The sequence below is a fragment of the Schistocerca americana genome, chromosome 2, assembly GCF_021461395.2.
Source record: "Schistocerca americana isolate TAMUIC-IGC-003095 chromosome 2, iqSchAmer2.1, whole genome shotgun sequence".
NCBI classification, from domain to species: domain Eukaryota; kingdom Metazoa; phylum Arthropoda; class Insecta; order Orthoptera; family Acrididae; genus Schistocerca; species Schistocerca americana.
The window spans coordinates 1,037,318,234-1,037,338,663 of record NC_060120.1 but is presented as its reverse complement, the minus strand read 5'-3'; the positions used below and the strand labels follow the sequence as shown (position 1 = coordinate 1,037,338,663).

The window sequence follows — 20,430 nt, the reverse complement described above, 5'->3', positions numbered from 1 at the left end:
CATTTTTCTCTCGGATACCCCGCACTAAATGCTGAAAGGGAAAAAGTTTATCGGTTACTACTTTTTCGCTTTTAATGAGGCAGATCCTCAGCATTGGACATTACGTTCTAATTTGTTACTCATTTACCTCTATTCACAAAACATTTTGCAGACAAAATTCAAGTTTACCTGTGAATGTAACTGCAAAATTATATCATTTTACAACACACAGTTCAGGGAATATGATGTTATAAACATCGAAATGCGTGTAAAAACTAGCTTTTCTTGGAACAATAATCAGACGTCTGAAGTGCTTTGTACATGTGACTTCGATACTTTAAAGAATCGCGGGCGGCCAGTTAATAGTCGACGCTAAGTTTAGATAAAAAGCCTAGCATAGCAGGTCTTATCCGCTCCAATGTCTCCACTTCTATATTTAAAAATCCATCTGTAAGACAGAGAGAGACACAGGCAGCGAGAGAGAGATTAAATTTTCATAAATTTTAAATTATTTTATTATTATTTAAGTTTACAGTTTTAAAAATTTGCATCTTTACATCCTTAAGTACGTAATAAATTATCGGAAAAACAGTTGAATAGTACCCTAAAGTAAATAAATTAAATCTTACTGAACTTCCCAACCTCCCACCGTGCAGTCATTCAAGACAAAAAATTTATCCGATCGCCGGTAATCTGTTACGTGACCTTAACAACGTACTACCTGCCTTTGAACATAAACGATCGTTGGAATCGTCAGGTACTCGTTGTCTATTTTATACAACCGGGGGAATAAAACTTTCGTGTATTCCCTTTGCTCTAAAGGAATGGCAACAGTGGTGACAAACGTATTGTCAAATAAATGCTCATTCCATCTCTTCATTTTTGAGTCTGCTAGAGCAGGTTCGAAAGAGGCAACTGCTCAGTCTTCCTTCTTTTGTTTGTTAGTCCTAAAGTCTAATGACAACTCCAAAAGTAATGTACCGTTTCAAGAGGAAATTCACTATCTGGTTCGCTGCTGCTGGTACGAGCAGTGTCAGCAAGATTATTAGCTGATTGTTGTTGATACTGGCTTAACACGAGCTCTGGTAACCTGGATAACGTATATTTTTAAATCTTGTGTAAATCAGGCAGGATGTTGCAGCCAAATTATTATCTTCAGTTTGTCGAAATCTGCGTTCTGTGTGGTTATTTAGCTCATTTATTGTCACTCATTGCCCTGTTGCCGCTCACGTGTACATCTGTTGAAAGTGTTGGTGAGCTGTGTGGCCAAAACTTTGGGTAAACAGTAAAATAATTCGATACGATACCTGTTATAAAGTACTGTTACGAATAAAAGTTGGAAACTATCGAGTAAAGAAATATGATGGTTGGACCTTAACAGTGGCAACTATTTATTTACAGCTCGTACAAAATAGATACATGTTTCAATGATTTACTGACCTTCAAATTAGCCACCAGCATTGTGTATAAGCCGCTGCCAGCGATGTGGAAGTCGTAGGATACTCTTAGCAGTGCCAGTTGTGTTGACAGTTCGAGCGACGCGGTCTATTGCCCAACGAATTTGTAGCAGTTCTGAAGCGAATGCCGTGAAGTGTTTCCTTCAGTTTAGAAATCGATTTGAACTCACGAGGGCTTAAGTCAGGGGAGTGCAGCAGGTGGTATAGCACTTAGCAGCCCCATCAGTCAAACAAATCAGTAACAGCTTGCACTGTACGTGCTTGAACATTGTCCTGCAAAATGATGCTCAGGTCCTGCAGAAAGTTTCATCACTTCTGTCTCTAAGCTGGACGTAGGTTGCGTTCCAAAAATGAACAGCATAGAGACTCTATCTGTCTCCGTCTAGACTAAGTCTGTGTTCATGTGTGTGGACGTTTCGTAAACGTTTGCATATCGTGTATCTGAGGCGGGACCTGGGTACCACCGGTCCGGTATTTACTTAGTCGGATGGGAAAACGACCTACAAATCACATCCAAGCTGGCCGGCTCACCAGCTCTCGTCGTTAAACTGTGAAGCGGATTCTATCCGGGGCAGGCTCGCTTCCCTGTATCTTGGAAAAGGCGCTTTAATGCGTTCGGCTATCCGCGCGAGTTCAAATTTAGTCTAGAACCTCGCATAGCAAAACAATAACATAAACTGACTGAATTTTGTCATGATGAGAAATCAGAAGGAGTGATCTGTTTTACTTGGTAGAACCTCGCTAATGCCAAGATCGCATAAATACTTTTTTGTGTGCAACGGACAGTTTCGACAGACCTTGCTGTCATCTTCAGGTCCTCAAAAATTTGTGTTGTAAAACGTGTTCATTTTGAGTTGGAACCTCACGCCAAGCTATGACGTTAGTGGATAAAATGTTGCATATTACACAAGGGTTGGATATTTACATAAGGTTCTTTTTGATTTTATTTATGACAAACCTTTGGATAATGTGCTACATTTTATCCACTAACACTGCAACTTGGCGTGAAAGTCCAACCCAAAATGAACACGTTTTATAACAAAAATGTTTGAAAACCTGAAGATTACAGCGAAGTCTGCCGAAACCGGTTGTTGTAAATTAAGAAATATTTATGCGATGTTGGCTTTAGAAAGTTTTTGTCAAATAAGACAAACATGACTGCGGCAGTTCCTGCTGGATCGTACGTTTTCTTTGCCACTTACTGTCTCGTCTCAAGTACGCCAGCAGTTAGTTCCGGCCGATGCGAGCGTTCGCGTGTTTACGTCAGAAGTGGAGCAGGACGCACGTGCTGTCCCATATGGGAACGGAGGGGCTAGCGAGGGGAACGTTACCAGCCTGTGCGTGGACAACACAATTCCCTCGCCGTTTGTGGCACGACTTTCGCTCCTACCAGAGAAGGCTAATGAGCTTTCACGCCGGGTCGCGTTCATTAACCTGTGGCTTCTACACTGTCTGTGGGCGCACACCCGTCGCCCACGAACGAAATCTATCATAAAGCTTCACTTGCACGGACACCGTCACCAGAACAGCACACGCCCTTCGCTTCAGTCATCAAACAGTCTTACGTCATTTCGGCAGCACACTTTCTCTTAACAACTTATCCGAATTCATAAATATCATATTGTATTTGTTTTGGTAATAGGAATTCTACACTTACACTTTATTCCCTTTTGTCTCTGACCAACTAGGACCACGTAACAACTCCAGTACCTCTTATATCTTTGTGTTTTCCTATTTTTCTAGTACGCCTTCACTGATTCCCCGTAGGGTAGAGGAGGGTAAAGCCTTGCAGTTTCCCGTTTTTCTAATATTGAGGTCATTGAGGGGCAGATCTTCCCGCGATTTTAAATTAACTCATCCAAATTCCAGCTCTGTCTGATAATTAATTCCAGAGAAATTTACAATTTAGCTAAAACAAAAATTGCGTGATTTTACTCCACGAAATGAGGTAAAGCCCGGCAGTGTAGGTCTTTGCTCCATTCGAAATAAACTTTGATGAAAATGGATGACTGCACAATAAAAACACTTGAAATAACCCTTTTTAACATTGCTGTATTGTAGCCAAGTTACCCAACACAATAGTGAAATGAATGCTTAAAAATACCTGCACAAAAATAATTCTTTCTTCTCTACGACAGGAGGAATAGTAGGGTAATCCGAAAGACTTCAGTTAGTCAGGCCAAGCTACCTGGGCACCTAGTAAGTAGTACTTTGCTAGGTCCTCAGAATCTTCATTGAAGTCCCAAGCTCTTGTTCTTGCTCTTCTTCTTCTTCTTCTTCTTCGGATGCTTCTTCACCAGACAGTAAGTCCACGTCTATATCTGAGCAGCTGTCATGGTGTGAGAAGTCTGATTCTCACTCTAAAGAATAATCATTTAGCTGTGTATTTTGTTTTCTTCCTTTTCTTTGGCACTGTTGTAATGAACTCTAGCTTACGTTGTTTTGTTCCTACAACACGCTCTTCAATTTCTTTGACTCGTCGTTCCTTCTGAATAGAAAGCTGCTCTTTTCCCATGCATTCTCCTTCCATTCGTTCCTTATTGGGTGTTGACGTTAGAAGTACCGAGTTCAATGCTTCGTCAGAAAGTTTCCCCTAATGTTTATTGTATATAGCGTAATTTAACCGCAAAGACGCAAATGCAAACAAAAACAAGAAACTGTATTGTGGAACTGCTGCTTCCATAAAAAAATCGGTATCAATTTCTGACCCACAAAGAAAATTATCCTTCCAAAATAATGGAAAAGATCGAGAAGATCATGAGAATTACCATATTGCGTTATTTAGTCTATGATGTGAATGTAATTTCAGTAATGGTATAGCTATCGCTCATATTTAAGTGATCCAGTGTCTCTAAATCGGTAACGGCACGATTCTTTTTTGATAAATAGGTAAATTAATAGTCGATGGTAGTTGGTTTTACTTTCTGTAATAATCCACTTGCGTTTCCATAGTACCACATCAAAAACTAAGCTGCACATTGTTACGGCAGGCCAAGTAACTATTATTGAATGCTGCACTACAGTTCAGAGTGACACAGATGCATGACACTTTTTCAGCCTAGTCCCTGAGACCCTGTAAACAACGTTTGGAACCTTCCCTCAGTCGTACATCTCCTGGACGATAGAAACCTGCTCCTAGGTAACAGGGACATTCTCTGTGCTTCCAGGTTATCTTTCTGGAATGCCTGGATAATATCCTTTCTGATCGATGTTGATGGCCTTACTTACCTTCTATGTGAGATGGACGCTTTCCCGCATGCTATGGGTCTGAAGCAGTTGGTCATTACCACTGATGTTGATACAACTTGTCATTATCTGGCATACGTCCTGTAACTGATGTCTTCCTATTGTGTAACCCCAGTTGTTTGTAATAACGTGAGTTTTCAAAAGTATTTAAAAGCTCTAAATCATCACTTCCTTAAAATACGATATTTAATTAGGGAACAGAAAATGCGGCATTTACATGCGGCGTTCAGAGAAGGAAATCGTTGCTCGCTATGAAAACAAACTTTTAAAGAAATACAGTTAATGAGCTGACTGGGGTGCGCCAGCGGTGCTCAACAACCGATGTATTTTACATCCACACACCTACTGCAGAAGTCACCATAAAGTGCACGGCCGAGGGTACTTTGTATGACTATGAGTGATTCCGTTTCCTGTTACACTTGCAAAAGGAGCGAGGGAAAACAACTGTCTATATGCTTCTGTACGAGCCCCGATTTATCTTATATTCGCGCTCTTTACGCAAAATGTACTGTGGTTGCAGTAGGACCGTTCTGCAGTCTGTCACAAACACCAGTCTTATTTCCGATGTATCGATCATCTAGTACTCTCCACCCTAGGAAACGTGCTGAAAGCCTCGAAACAAAATGATAATGCTCACTAGACTGTTTGGTAAATTTCAAGTAATAACTATTATGAAAGTACAGACGTGCAAACATCACTTCACTAAGAGAGGGCCCGCATCTCGTGGTCGTGCGGTAGCCTTCTCGCTTCCCACGCCCGGGTTCCCGGGTTCGATTCCCGGCGGGGTCAGGGATTTTCTCTGCTTCGTGATGGCTGGGTGTTGTGTGATGTCCTTAGGTTAGTTAGGTTTAAGTAGTTCTAAGTTCTAGGGGACTGATGACCATATATCTTAAGTCCCATAGTGCTCAGAGCCATTTGAACCATTTTTGAACTAAGAGAGGTGGCACAGTCGATTCGTAGCCCTGAGTAAGGAGCTTCAGACCTTCTTTCGCTCGTTGTGACTAAGGTTTTCCAGGCAACTCTTAAGTCACTTGGGACGAAGTCCGGGCTGTTGCCTGCTACAAGGCCAAGAGTTGTGCCTCCCCTTTTCTGAAAACGTGATGGTGCTGAGGTCTTTATAAAACCTTACCCTTTTTCAGATATTTTAAACTTTATATTACTTACGTTATATTGGGCATTAGATCACAGGTCATCGACTTAACTCTGTCAAAGAGGAGGGATTGGATTGCTAAAAAGAAAACAGGGTAAGTATTAAGTGCTGCAGAAGAGCATCAGAAAGAGCCACGTAGAAGGTGCGTTATGGAGTAAAGAGGAAACTGGGAGACAATACCCTTCTCCTTCTTTTTAATCTTCTCCTTTCGTTCTCGATCCGTAGATCGGTCTGCAGCAATTCGTGTTCTCCCTCTTCCCTGTCTCCTGCAAGCCTCTCCAGTACCGAATGTGTTGTCGGTTTCAGGTGCTGTTTTATCTGCTTGATGTACTGTAATTTTGGTCTTTCTATACATCCTTACCATGCATTTTTTTCATCTATTAATCTCACAGTGAAGGGGCAATGTCAGTTTAGTTATCCAGACATTCGGTTCCTCTGTTCCTTGATAGTCCCACACAACCAACTCTTCTCTCATTTGTCGCCGAAATCCTTTTTCATTGGTCATTCTCTTAGTCCATGGAATCTTTAGGACTCTCCTTCGACACCGTGCCTCAACAAGCCTGTGTTGTTTTCCATTCTGGCTCCCCTGCTGTTCATGTCTCCGAGCCATACAGGGCAACGGTCCAAACAAAAATGTTTACATGAAGTATTCTGATGTTTAAACCAAGAATTTTCTACGTTAGTACCATTTTCTTAACGCTGAATATTGATTTAGCATGTGAATTCTACATTTAATCTCCTGTCAGAATCTATCACCGGTTGTTCTACTACACAGGTAATTAAAGCTGCTGACCCCATTGTCAGAGAAAATATACCACATTAAAAAAAATTACGACTGACAGATTCTAAGGTCATCTTGTTTCTTTTGCGCTTCTTCTCCTTCCTTACTTTTCCCTCTAGTCTTTTTTTTCTTCCAGCAGTCTCGTTTGCTTCAGTCGAAAGTTGTTAAAGCCATATCATCCCTTGCTCGATTCCCGTGACAAAGATGAATATTCTCTTTTATTTCTCCAGTGGGTCCATATTAACTCCTTGTTAAGTCACCTGTCATTACTAATTCTTTAAATATGACCAAAACACTGGATACTTTTATTCTCCACTCTGATCGTTACGAACTGTTTCTTCCACTTATTTCAAGAAAAAAAACGTTCAAATGTGTGTGAAATCTTATGGGACTTAACTGCTAAGGTCATCAGTCCCTAAGCTTACATACTACGTAACCTAAATTATACTAAGGACGAACACACACACCCATGCCCGAGGGAGGAATCGAACCACCGCCGGGACACTGATTTCATATTTTATATGTTTTGACCTTATTTTCACGTGCGACATGCAGGTCTCTTCTCATAAAACATAATTCCACAGTCCTGATCTTGTTCTTTCTTTCACTCGTACGTGGCCACATTTCTGCACCATAAATAACTAGATTCTCAATAATACTGTGGAACGTCCTTTTCTTGGATTGTTGACTAATACCATCGCTCCAAATCAAGCCACATACGGACTTTGTTACACGCTTTCGAGTTGCTCCTTTGAGCTGAATATCATTGTGACAGATGCCTTCACTGGATATAATAGACCGTAAATAAATAAGATTTCCACATTATTTTAAAAAAATTTTCGTCTCAAGAATTAAATCTGTTGCTTGTTTACCAATATACATGTACTCTGCATTTTAGAAATTATATTTTTATACCCCATCTTGTGTATACCTCCTGCAATTTATCCACCATGTGTTCCGTGTCTTGCCTGCTGCTTTGAGTCATTTAACACGTTTATTAAAGGCGGTGTTTTTTCACTTAACAGAACATTGTTGTACAGCTATAATGGCGGTGATTGCCTTAGCAAGAGCTACATCAATTAAAGAACGAGAGGCACAGTGGATACTTGTATTACCAACACGTTTCAAGCAACAAGGAATGCTCCTAAAGCCAGGCAGTGTGCCAGCATTCGAACAGTCAGGATACAGAACGCTAGGGAAACGAACATCTTGCAGCTGTCTAGTATGTAGAGTCGTAAAACTACTGTAGGGTGCAGTAGTCTACTGTAGCTTTTCTAGTAGCTTTAGTCAATTAAGCTCGCAGCCGCGTCACCTGTACGTAAGGTGTGTTGCATACCTATTGGGCGTTATCTCATTTCGCTCGATTTCTTTGCGTATGTCTTACTGTCTGCCCCCTGTAGCTGAATGGCCAGCATGACGGATTGTCAATCCTGTGGGCCCGGGTACGATTCCCGGCTAGGTCGGGGAATTTTCTCCGCCCAGGGACTGAAGGTCGCCGAAGTGGCGTCAAATTGAAAGGCGAACTGTCTGCCCGACGGGGGGCCCTAGCCATACGTTAATTTGAGTGAGGAGATAGAAAAGGCCGTGTAATCTGCAGGGCATTTTTGTTCAACATAGCTATCCTCCTCTCTGTTATTTACAAATAAAAAGCATTTATAGCAAAATTGAAACTATCAATATTTAATTCGGGTTTCATTCGAAAATTGTCGATTTGTACCGTGAAACAGAGAGCATTGTAATAAAAGTAAAAGTATACAGCTGTCTAGTATGTAGAGTCGTAAAACTACTGTAGGGTGCAGTAGTCTACTGTAGCTTTTCTAGTAGCTTTAGTCAATTAAGCTCGCAGCCGCGTCACCTGTACGTAAGGTGTGTTGCATACCTATTGGGCGTTATCTCATTTCGCTCGATTTCTTTGCGTATGTCTTACTGTCTGCCCCCTGTAGCTGAATGGCCAGCATGACGGATTGTCAATCCTGTGGGCCCGGGTACGATTCCCGGCTAGGTCGGGGAATTTTCTCCGCCCAGGGACTGAAGGTCGCCGAAGTGGCGTCAAATTGAAAGGCGAACTGTCTGCCCGACGGGGGGCCCTAGCCATACGTTAATTTGAGTGAGGAGATAGAAAAGGCCGTGTAATCTGCAGGGCATTTTTGTTCAACATAGCTATCCTCCTCTCTGTTATTTACAAATAAAAAGCATTTATAGCAAAATTGAAACTGTCAATATTTAATTCGGGTTTCATTCGAAAGTTGTCGATTTGTACCGTGAAACAGAGAGTATTGTAATAAAAGTAAAAGTATACTGATTTATCATATAGCGCTAATAAACGCAATTTCCTAAAGAAAAGCTAAACTTTTAAAAAATCGCAAGACAAAAACTTACCAATTATCGCTTCAGTACTTGGGCGCGCTTATATAAAACATGTTTCTGGTGTTCATAAACAAATTTCGCACTTATCAATAACAGGAACTCTTGCCTTTGATCATGGTGAATGATATTCTACTAAATATAAAATAAGAATAATAATTATATAGATTTTTTTTATTTTGTCCATGTAAACCATACTTACATCAAAAGTAATTGCTTTAGTTACATAAAAGTACAGATGTTACGTGGTCAATTAATTTTTATTATTTATAAAATGCAATGTATATTTTGTAAGGATGTAAAACAGACAATGAGCTAACGCTGAACGACGTGCAGCTCTAATTATGTTGCAAAACAAACAAACAAAAAACAAAGAGAAGTCGTCGGCCCCAGTTTCTCTCTTACACATTCATTTATTTTTCTTTTCCTACCAAGCTACAAATACTACCGCTAATCCTACCGTTTGCTACGTCATTCATGTAATGTACCGAAACTACCGAACCGTACTATTGTTAGAGCACACGACTGCTAGTACGTGACTGCACCAAAAGCAAGGCACGCGGTAGCCCGTTTGCGAGTGTTCACGCAATCGCGACGAGACTGCCGCAGAAGGTTGCGAGCCGTCCTTGCTCGGAATGTGGAGCCCTGAGCTCTCTGGCGCGCATGCGCATTCCGCAGCGCGCTCCAGTAACGGGCCGCAGCGCCGCGACCAATTATGCGCCGTTTCGCTTTCCTCTCCCCTGCCGGAACAAATGACTGCCGGGCGCTACAGCCAGCTTGTTTTCTTCTCTCCCCTCCATCCTCCACTCGCATCCTCCTTCACTCGTCCCCCTCCCTCTCTCCCACCAACTCTTGTCGTAACAGTCCATCTAGGCAATCGCTTATATTAGATTTTAATGGTGATGACGCCGACGGGGAAGCGGCTAGTGGCTTGCAGCGTCAGCGTCTGTATCTCGCTCCAAATTATTTTGAAACTGACTGACGGACCTGTCGAAGACAGCATGGACACGTTCCACTGTTGAAAGCACACTTATCGGTACCTATAAGCGAATAGCTGATATAAGCCACTCCATACATGCGAGAGCAATACGTTATAAGACTATTTGAAGTAAATTCAAATTTCTGGCAGAAGCGGAGCAATCCTGCCTTTTATAAAAGGGCCACCCGGGACAAACTAAGTAATGGGGTAAGCTGACTAATCATTTGGTTTACGTTGAAGCTTATATGTAGTATCGACATACGTAGAGCTGCACTCTACCAAAACTACGGTTTGTTAGTTTGGCACAGTACATAAATAACGTAGGAAATGGTAGGACTGTTGATAGTATTGCTAGCAGTGGTAGGAAAGAAATGTAAATGAATGTATGAGAGACGAAGTGAGAGCAGACGGCTTCTCTTTGGCCTTAGTCCGTTTGTTTTGCACGTAATTAAAAGTGTACGCCGTTCAGCCTTAGTCTAATGTGCATTTTACGTCTTTACAAAATATAAATTGCATTTTATAAGTAATAAAAATTAGGTGCTCGCGTCACTTCTGCGCTGTGATTTAACCAAGGCAGTTACTTTTGATCCAAGTACAGTTTACATGCACAAAGACAAGAAACCTATATAATTGTTGTTAGTTTGTACTCAATATAACGTTCTTCATCATGACCAAAGGCAAGAGTTTCGTGTTATTATTGATAAGTGCAAAAGCTGTTCATGAATAACAGAAATATGTTCTACGTATACAAGGTCGACGAAGTATTGAAGCGATGTATGATAGCAGCGCGGGATTAGCCGAGCGGCCTCAGGCGCTGCAGTCATGGACTGTGCGGATGGTCCCGGGGGAGGTTCGAGTCCTTCCTCGGGCATGGGTGTGTGTGTTTGTCCTTTGGATAATTTAGGTTAAGTAGTGTGTAAGCTTAGGGACTGATGACCTTAGAAGTTCAGTCCCATAAGACTGCACACACATTTGAACATTTTGATGTATGATATGTTTGTTCAGCTTGTTTTAAATTTTATTTATGTATTTATTTTTGAGGAAACTGCATTTTCTAACGCTATGTGATAAATGGGTTGGGTTGCTTTGGGGGAGGCGACCGGACAGCGAGGTCATCGGTCTCATCGGATTAGGGAAGGAAGTCAGCCGTGCCCTTTGAAAGGAACCATCCCGGCCGGCCTCTGTGGCCGAGTGGTTCTTAAACGCTTCAGTCCGGAACCGCGCTGCTGCTACGCTCGCAGGTTCGAATCCTGCCTCCGGCATGGATGTGTGTAATGTCCTTAGGTTAGTTAGGTTTAAGTAGTTGTAAGTCTAGGGGACTGATGACCTCAGATGTTAAGTTCCATAGTGCTTAGAGTGATTTGAACCATTTGGAACCATCCCGGCACTTTCCTGCAGCGATTTAGGGAAATCATGGAAAACCTAAATCAGGATGGCCGGACGTGGGATTGAAACGTCGTCGTCCCGAATGCGAGTCCAGTGTGCTAACCACTGCGCCACCTCGCTTGGTATATGTGATAACTCTGTATTTTTTGTATTTTATAAAACATAGCTCTGCTCCACTTTACAGATCAGCAGTTTTGGAATAAAGCCTGAATCAAACATTGACAGTTTCAGTTTTGCTGTAAATATACAAACAAATTTGTCGAAATGAGGAAACGCCCAATAGGTGTGCAACATACCTAACGTATGGGTGACGTGACTACCATCTTAACTGACCAAAGCTGCTAGAAAAACTGCCGTAGTCTGCGCTTCGTTACGGTAGCCTACGGTAGTTTTGAAACTCTAGTCATACGGTAACTACCAACTCTTCACAAGTCGACACACTAAGAACTCCCACCGTGGCGCGTTTGGCAGTTACAGTGTACACTGTCTGACGCGTCACTATTCTCAAGGCATTCAACGTAAGCTCTTGTTGAATAAGGGGTAGACATTTGATTATTCTTTGCCATTCATGACTACCTCACGAAGTAAGCGTTCGAAAGCCGCTCTTCACTTACATCTTATTCTTCTTAATCCTACACCAGAGATCAAAGTCTTAACGTAGCTGACTGGGGCAAGATGAATGAGGTAAGTTCATTACCTCGTCGTCTGTTGAGGCTGATTCTGTAAAGGAGCTGCAGCCGGTAATTCAGTCCATTGGTTCTCGAAATCTGTTCTCGAGCCTTATGACCCATTCTGTTCGATGAGCGTGATTTTGCTTCGGCTAGAAATATACATCGTGATCTTGCTACGAACCGCATAAAATATGAAAATGTTCCTACACAGACTGCTGAAGCCGAAAGCCAGCACACAGCAACTCCTAATTAATCTCTTGCTTAACACCAGGTAGGGAAATATGAAGAACCAGTACCTTCAATAAATGGTGCAACTATCACGCCGAAATTTATTTCGGATTACTGGCTAAAGGAAAAAGAAACGGAAACGCCACAGTATGCAAAGCGCAAGTATCATTAGAAGCTCACCTACGATACAGATGTTCTTGGGAACGAAACACACTAGGTGGGACAAAAACTTTCAAAGCAATATTGGAACACCTCCAAAGAAATTGTAATGCGGTGTCCTGTACGTGCTCATTTCTTATGATGACCCTCCTCCCAGGGCCGGCCGCGTGGCCGAGCGGTTCTAGGCGCTACAGTCCAGAACCACGCGGCTGCTACAGTCGCAGGTTCGAATCCTGCCTCGGGCATGGATGTGTGTCATGTCCATAGGTTAGTTAGGTTTCAGTAGTTCAAAGTCTTGGGGCCTGATGACCCCAGATGTTAAGTCCCATAGTGCTCAGAGCAATTTGAACCATTTTCTCCTCCCAGAAAGCAGGACAGAGCACTGCAAATGCCACACATTGTGTTATAAGGACTGCTTTAACCTTGAAGGTGGAAAATTTATGTATGATTTCTGTGAATGAAACATTGACTTGAATTAATTTTGAATACGACGATCGTTTCGTTATGTACGTACTATTCAATAAGCTGTAACAGTGGTTCAATACTTAATCCACTGTCTTACATTTCCTAAGAATAAAACTGAATTCAATTTTTATCAGGAGTGTCATCTTGCGCCGCGGTCAAAGTAATCTTGCCCCAACGCTGTTTTAATAGTTTGTAAAATTGGCAAAATGGTTGTGATTATATACAAATAAATAATAATAAACGGTCATTTCGTTACTGCACACCAAGAAAAGGCAGTTACCTGAAACAATGAGTTAGCCGTTAACATAGTCAACTTGTCTCCATTTCGCCTGCCATCTGTTGAGATAGTGTTCTTGCAGCCGTTTTTGTCAGCTGTTGTGCTGATTTCTGAACGCAGTACGATGTGAATAAACTGGACGAGATCTTTAGAAGGTAGTGCAACGTTCGCAATTTTTTATTGCGGAGTTTCGCGTGTGTTCTCAGCGTGTATATAAATGGTATATCGGGATACACTTTACGGCTAGGCTTCGTTATTTGTTTCGCATCTCTCTCTCTCTCTCTCTCTCTCTCTCTCTCTCTCTCATCTATGAGATTCTTTTGTTACCAGATATGTCTGCGTCTTCTGCTTGTCTTTGTTTACACAAGTTGTTTTTCTGAATTTGGTTGTACGTCTTACGCAGACGGACTTACTGACTACTTGTATTAACGGATGCTACACTATTCTGTTGTCCGTGACAAGCCGCCCTACACCGCGTGGCTATCCCGCGCGGCCTTGTTGAAGGTATTGATGGTTATGATGATCAGCATGATGACGACTAAGATGACAAATGCTTTACCGTCGGGTAACATAATATTTATTTTTCCAATATCCCACCAAACCCACTCCGCCTGTACTTGGGCTGGGTGGACGATGATTAGTAAAATGTTCCTTCGGCCACTGCATGTGTACTGACTTAAGTGTTGATTCTTGTCGTACTTCTTCAAGTCAAAAACGATTTTTCGTTTTAATCAAGTATTGATGTCGTTGGAATGCACAATTCCCCAAACGTTTTATCTGTGTGTACAAGCACTGCACAGAACTGTAAGACATGTGACATAACAAGGAAAGCAGGTAACGAGCAGGCTGTAACTACTTTTCACTGGCAGACAAAGTAGAGCAGCACATTAATTACGCACAGCGTCGACAATGCAGCACTGATGCGGCCTGCGATAGCGGTGTCCGGTTTCCCGTGCGCTGCCTTGCAGTGCAGCCGACGTGTCAGGCGTATATTAACTAACGCGGGCTTCACAAAGTAATGTTGAAGGTGTTGCTCAGACACTAGTTTTGTAGTGTGTTTCAATCTAGGCCCGTCTGGCAATAACTATACTCTGCGAATTTAGTTCTCTCTTTACAGCAATACTCACAACATTGAGATCTGGAATATAATTTTCAGTATCCCATTTTCTTAGCCACAGCGACACACATTTGACAATGTGGAATTACCGTTAGTTAAAATACGTGTAGTTCACTTTTTTGACGATGAATGCTTCGAAAAAATAAGCGCAAGCGACTGTCTCCAATGGAGGCAGGAACTCCAGAAGTTAACTATTTCTACTACCAACAAAAATTTTGCGATTCAAGGTTACCCGTTCTCTTACGGCTTCTTTAGGGCTAACGATGACATTCATGTAGAGCGATGAAGAGTCGAACGTCCACGTAAATTTCCTGATGGTAGGTGTGGACACATTATTTGGAAAAATGTTGCGAGTTTCAGTCTGGGGACGTGTTTATGCAGCTGTCCACACTGGCCTATCCTGGGGAAGCCTCTTCATCTCTCGATAACTACTAAAAAAAATAAACTCCTCCCTAACACGCCACGAAGGCCCAACGGTACCGACCGGCCGCCGAATCAGCATCAGCCCATTGCCATTACCGAATGCGGATATGGAGGGGCATGTGGTCAGCACACTGATCTACCGGCCGTATGTCAGTGTCCGAGAGAGCAGCCGCTACTTCTCAATCAAGTAGCTCCTCAGTTTGCCTCACAAGGGCTGAGTGCACCCCGCTTGCCAACAGCGCTAGGCAGACCGGATGGTCACCCATCCAAGTGCTAGACCAGCCCGACAGTGCTTAACATCGGCGATCTGACGGGAGCCGGTGTTACCACTACGGCATCGCCGTTGGCTCGATAAATACTAAAACCAGCATCCACCTTAGTCTGCTTGCTCAATTCGTGCCTAGATCTCCCTCTAAAATTCATACCCCTCCCCCTCCTTCCTCGCCCACATTTCCTCCCATCACCAAACTGGGTATTCCTTGTTGCCTCAGAAATGTGCTATCAACCAAACCTTCTTTTAGTCAACCTGGGTCATAAATTTATTTTTTCCGGTCATTCGACTCAGTACCTCTTCATCTATCTATCCATCTGACATGAAGCATTCTTCTGTAGCATGACATTTCAAAGGATTCCATCCTCTTCTTGCCTGAATTTCTTATCCACATTTCATTTCCACACACGGCTATACTCCACAGAAATACATTCAGGAAAAATACTTCCTAACAATTTTATGTTCGATGCTAACAAAATTTTCTTTTTCACAATTGCTATTCTTGCTATTGCCTGCCTGCATTTTCTGTCCTTTCTCCTGCAGCCAATTACATTATTTAGCTGCCAAAATAGCAAAACTGATCTATTATTTTTAATGTGTTACTTCCTAATCTAATTTCTTGAGCATCGCCTGAGTTAGACTACAGCCCATTAACATTGTTTCACTTTCGTTACTGTTCTTCTTATAACCTCTCTTCAAGACAGTATCAATTCCGTTCAGTTTCTCTTAAAAGTCCTTTGACGCCTTTGAGAGAATGACAATGTCATTAACAGATCTCAAAGTTTCTGTTTCCTCTCCCTGAACTTTGATTCCCTTTCACAATTTTTCTATGGCTTCCTTTCCTGCTTGCTCGAGGTACAAATTCTACGTTGAGGAGCGTACATTCAGAAGTGTATTTCATTCACGGACGCTATAATTTGCAGGTATTTCGTCAATGTATTGATCAGTTCACGTCGTCAGTGCGGAACCTGTAGTAAATTTTTTAATGAAAGACGAAAGTTTAAAAAAAAAACTACATTATTCGGTATAGGTTATTCTATTTAGTGTGAGAACCTCGCTAATGTATGGGCCTACCTCTGCAATCCGGAGAGTGAACGCTTCATAACGAGTCGAGAAACATTTTGCCTTGCACTAAACGAGTTCCTCGTAACAGCCACCACGATAGAAAAATTAGGCCTGCACGGGTGACGTACAGGCCGACGTACGTCCCGCACACTATTCCCATATGGACGGTGGGGATGAAAATTAGAGATAAGGAGGGAATGACGCAGGTACAATATGAACCCCATGTCACTCAATATACGGTGAGATATGGAAGAAATCGAAAATTTTAGTAAAAAAAAAAATCTGGATATTAATATTCAATGAGCAATGCGAATTGAATCATAACTGTTATTTCAGTCCCTAAACTCCAGAATATGACTGCTGGAGCTTGCGGTGCACAGATGTGGAAGTACATATAGAGGCCAAATGGAATTTGTTTTTGTAATGTCGACTAAGATCTACGACAGTTGCACCACAGGTTGCTAAACCGTGTGGTATTGGTTAGGTCTATCAGGTATCATGGTCGATTTACGATTTCTTTGCTGATTACCCTTGTCAACCACTCTGGCGAAGACGACCACAGCACCAGGCCCACATATGACAGTTACAATTGTAGCTTTTTCATCGAGTCATTTAAGCGCTGCAGTCCCTCTACAAATGTAATTCCACGGACGATGTATATCCCACCGTTCACTGCAAAAATTTAACATTATCGATATTTGTATACTGCAGCATCGATAGTATACGACTTTGCGGCTGCCTAAGACGATGGAGCGACAGCGTTCTAACCTCGGTGGCACAATTTACTTTCTTCCTGAATGGGAGGAACAAAATATCATCGATGCCTTGTGAGGAAATCTACGGAAATACTTTAGAAATAGTGGCTCCGATCTCTAAAGTTAACAATAACCGCAGGGAGAAAAATTTGCTGAGCAGTCACAGGTCCCACTCGTCCGAGTCTCCTCCTCCCCCCTCCCCCCTCCTTCCTTCCACCTGAAACGTCCCCTTAGAAAAATTAATGAATGACTGTGCTGATAAACCTCTTACGTTATTTGGTTTTCAAACAGCTGAGCAGAACTGAACGTACTCAGACATTTCGCTCTTTACCTATTCTGATCAACACTAAACTGACACACAATATTTTTAGCGCAACGCAATCTGACTTTCAAAAATCCCTACAAAAGAATGGCCCTGACTAACAATAACCTATACCTTTCATGAATCACTTACCTCACAAAAATCTTCGTTTCTCGAACTACTGCAATACAGCGAGCGCCACTACTGCCAGCTAAATGAAAGATTCAAACTACGGAAGGCACTAACTACTGATAGGCATACTTAGCAACTGAAAGATTTTGATAGAGAACAAACAATATATTTACCTTAATAGTGTTCAAAATTCAGCATATATATATATATATATTCACGACATCCATCTTTACAAATTTCCTTTTTTTTTTGGCGGACACACGTCCAGATCGTCCGCTTATTGCAACCTCTCAAAACTCCGCCATCTCTCTCTCCACATCCACCACTGCTGGCAGCTCACCTCCAACTGCACAACGCTACGTGCTGTTAACAGCCAACTGCCCAACACCACAATCGCGGATATTCCTACAATGCCAACCAGCCACAGACTGCACACAGCACAGCGAGTGATTTTCATACAGAGCGCTACGTGACGTTACCAATATAAAAACCTAACAGCCTACTTACACACACCCCTCCTCCCCCTCCCACCATTTCTGTTCTCTGTCATTCAGTGGCGCCTCAAGCAGTGATAATGTACTGTGTCGTTTTGTCTGAGGTATAGAAGTAGGTTGGTCCGGTGTTTTTGGGGGGGAGGGGGGAGGGGCTGGGGGTTGTATGGGTTCTTTCAACTGGTATGATGAGGCTCGCGGCTAATTCCGCCCCTGTGCAAAACATCTTAGAACAGTTCTTAACTTAATTCCTTATTTATTCGTTGCATATATTGCATTGTCCGTCTTTCCCTACAGTTTTCAACCTCTACACCTCCCTTTCATACCATGGAAATTATTCCTTTTTTGTCAGTTTTTTTCTGTATAATCCTTCCCTAGCCGCTTCTGCGGAGGATCTCCTCATTTCTTATCTTATCAGTCCACATAATTTTGAACACCCTCTTATAGCATTACATCTGAAATGTTTCGATCCTCTTCTTTTCCGTTTTTTCATAGAATGGTGTACTCCAATCGTACATTTTCAGAAATCGGTTCCTCAAATTATGGCCAATTTTTGACACCAGTAGATTTTTGGCGAGTAATACCATCTTTGCATCTGCTAAACTGTTTTTATATCCTTGTTAATGCCTCATGTGCTTATTTACCTTCAGCACAGTAAAATTTCTTAACTTATTGCACTTAGTGCGTTTACCGCTAATCTCATATCTGCTACTGCACATTGCTTTCGTCTTTCTTCAATTTATCGTCAGCCTACATCCTGTACTCATTAGACTGTTCATTCCATTCATCAAGTCCTGAAATTCTTCCTCGTTCACCGAGACTAGCAATGTCATCATTATATCTTATGATAGATATCCTTTTATCCCGGATTTTTATCCTACTCCTGAACTTTTATTTGCGCCTTTGCTTCTGGTACACCTGCCTAATATCGCAGCACGCAGAAGTCCCGCAACACGACGTGGCATGCACCCGACTGATGTCTGAAGTAGTGCTGGAGGGAATTGACACCATGAATCCTGTAGGGCTGTCCATAAACCCGTAAGAGTACGGAGGGGTGAAGATGTCTAGATGTCTTCCAAACAGCTCGTTTCAAGGCATCCCAGATATGCTCAACAATGTTCATGTCTGAGGGCCTTGGTGGCCACCGGAAGTGTTTAAACTGAAAAGTGTGTTCCTGGAGCCACTGTGTAGCAATTCTGGACGTGTGGGGTGTTGCATTGTCCTGGTGGAGTGAATGGATGCAGGTGATCAGACAGGATGCTTACGTACGTGTCACCTGTGAGAGTCGTATCTAGACGTATCAGGGGTCCCATATCACTGCAACTGCACACGCCCCACACCATTACAGAGCCTCCACCAGCTTGAACAGTCCCCTGCTGACATGCAGGGTCCATGGATTCATGGGTTGTCCCTACACCCGTACACGTCCATCCGCTCGATACAATTTGAAAAGAGAGTCGCGCAACCAGACAACGTATTTCCATACATCAACAGTCCAATGTCGGTGTTGACGGGTCCAGGCGAGGCGTAAAGCTTTGTGTCGTGCAGTCATCAAGTGTACACGAGTGGGCCTTCGGCTCCGAAAGCCCATGTCGATGATGTTTCGTTGAATTTTTCGCACGTTGCACTTGTTGATGGCCCAGCACTGAAATCTGCAAGCAATTTGCGGAAGGGTTGAACTTCTGTCACTGTGAATGATCGTCTTCAGTCGTCGTTGGCCTCCCTTCTTGCAGGATCTTTTTCCGGCCGCAGCTATGTTGGAGATTTGGTATTTTACCAGATTCCTGATGTTCACGGTACACTCGTGAAATAGTCGTACGGGAAAATCCCCACTTCATCGCTACCTCGGAGATGCTGTATCCCATCGCTCGTGCGCCAACTACATCATCACGTTCAACCTCACTTAAATATTGATGACCCACCATTCTACCGATCTAACAACTGCGCCAGAAACTTTCCGACCGCAGCATCGTATTCTGCCTGTTTACTTGTCTCTGTATTTGAATATTCATGTCAATACCTGTTTCTTTGGCGTTTCAGTATGTCGAACTCTGCATTGTTGTTTTGCACTATTTTTTATCTACATCTACATCTACATGATTACTCTGCAATTCACATTTCAGTGCTTGGCAGAGGGTTCATCGAACCACAATCATACTATCTATCTACCATTCCACTCCCGAATAGCGCGCGGGAAAAACGAACACCTAAACCTTTCTGTTCGAGCTCTGATTTCTCTTATTTTATTTTGATGATCATTCCTACCTATGTAGGTTGGGCTCAACAAAATATTTTCGCATTCGGAAGAGAAAGTAATGACTGAAATTTCGTAAATAGATCTCACCGCGACGAAAAACGTCTTTGCTTTAATGACTTCCATCGCAACTCGCGTATCATATCTGCCACACTCTCTCCCCTATTACGTGATAATACAAAACGAGCTGCCCTTTTTTGCACCCTTTCGATGTCCTCCGTCAATCCCACCTGGTAAGGATTCCACACCGCGCAGCAATATTCTAACACAGGACGAGCGAGTGTAGTGTAAGCTGTCTCTTCAGTGGACTTGTTGCATCTTTTAAGTGTCCTGCCAATGAAACGCAACCTTTGGCTCGCCTTCCCCACATTATTATCTATGTGGTCTTTCCAACTGAAGTTGTTCGTAATTTTAACACCCAGGTACTTAGTTGAATTGACAGCCTTGAGAATTGTACTATTTATCGAGTAATCGAATTC

The 20,430-nt window shown here is 42.5% G+C and overlaps 1 protein-coding gene and 1 pseudogene across 2 annotated transcripts in view; one reads left to right on the top strand and one right to left on the bottom strand.

The window, feature by feature from the left end:
- Positions 1–20,430, top strand: part of LOC124596430 — a 608,628-nt gene that overhangs the window by 200,894 nt on the left and 387,304 nt on the right. The window lies entirely within an intron of this gene.
- LOC124597558 lies at positions 14,913–15,030 on the bottom strand (annotated as a pseudogene).